This window comes from Tupaia chinensis, unplaced genomic scaffold (assembly GCF_000334495.1).
Source record: "Tupaia chinensis unplaced genomic scaffold, TupChi_1.0 Scaffold000578_2, whole genome shotgun sequence".
Lineage (NCBI taxonomy): Eukaryota > Metazoa > Chordata > Mammalia > Scandentia > Tupaiidae > Tupaia > Tupaia belangeri.
Window position 1 is genome coordinate 827,554 of NW_006160094.1, and position 1,367 is coordinate 828,920.

A 1,367-nucleotide genomic window follows, 5' to 3' on the forward strand; every position below is an offset into this window, starting at 1 on the left:
AAAAAAAAATAAAAAAAAAAAAAAAAAAAAAAAAAAAAAAAAAAAAAAAAAAAAAAAAACCACACACAAAAAAAAGAAATCCGGGTGTGCCTGAACCTCCGACCTAGTAATTTTTCATGAAGTTTTCAAAGTTAGGAACAAGTTTGTAACATGAAGCAGATTAGAAAACTTTAATGACTCAGAAAGATTTAACAGGTTTAAGAAAACTGATTAATAGACAAGCATCTGGCATTGTTTCATTTTATCAGTATTATCACTCTTATGTTGGTTTATTCTTAAGCTGTACAATTGGGAGAAATTTTATAATTTTTTATTGGTAAACATATGCTAAATCCGCTTCAGTATTTTATTATGTTTTTTTTAAATGTGAGAACTTCTGCACTACAAAATTCCCTTCACAGAAGTATAAAGCAGTTCCAAACCGTGCTAACTACCTTCTTAAAATTCAATCTAGAAGGTAGTAATTTCTAATATTTAGATGTTATAGTGGAGCATATTATCATTTAAGTGTATTGTTAGCCTTAAGAAAGCAGCTGATAGAGGAACTGAAGTTTCTTACTGATGTGGTTTAAAACAGAGTTCAAGATTGTCGTTGAGTTCTGATTGCAGGGACGAACAGTGCTAATCCTGTAAGGACAGCAGTCATCAGAATCAGTGTTTGTAATTGTGTTTGAGTATGTGGTAACAAAGAGGAAGGATATGAGCTGAAGCTTTGAATCTCCTTTGGCCTTAAGCAAGACCTGTGTGCTGTAAGTGCCATTTCTCAGTATTTTCAAGGCCCTAACCCGCCTTTGTTCAATGTGTGGCCTACAATAACTAGCATTTGTTGATTTGTCTGTTGTATCAAAATTCCCAAAAAAACTTAGAACCACTGACTCTGTCAGAGAAACTGAAACACTGGGACATTTCATCCTTTAATTCCTCGGTATTCATTTTATGTTAATTGACTTTCAGAATTTCTCTACAGAAGCGAAAGGGAAATTGTCTAATCTGCTTTATCCATGTACTTGCATTTCCGACATGGACATGCCATTGTTATTTGGCTCATAACTGTTTCCAAATGTTAGTTATTATGGACCCAAGTTATTAACAACATTAGCTGATTTTTACCTATCAGTATTATTTTATTTCTTTTAGTTTAGAGATCTGTGCAACATTTTTGTACTGTATGTCTTCAAACCTGGCAGTATTAATACCCTTCTTACTGACATATGTACTTTTAGTTTTAGAAAACTTTTATATTTATGTGTCTTATTTTTATATTTCTTTATTTATTACACAGTGTAGTGTATAATACTGTAGTTTGTATTAATACAATAATATATTTTAGTATGAAAATTTGGAAAGTTGATAAGATTTAAAGTAGA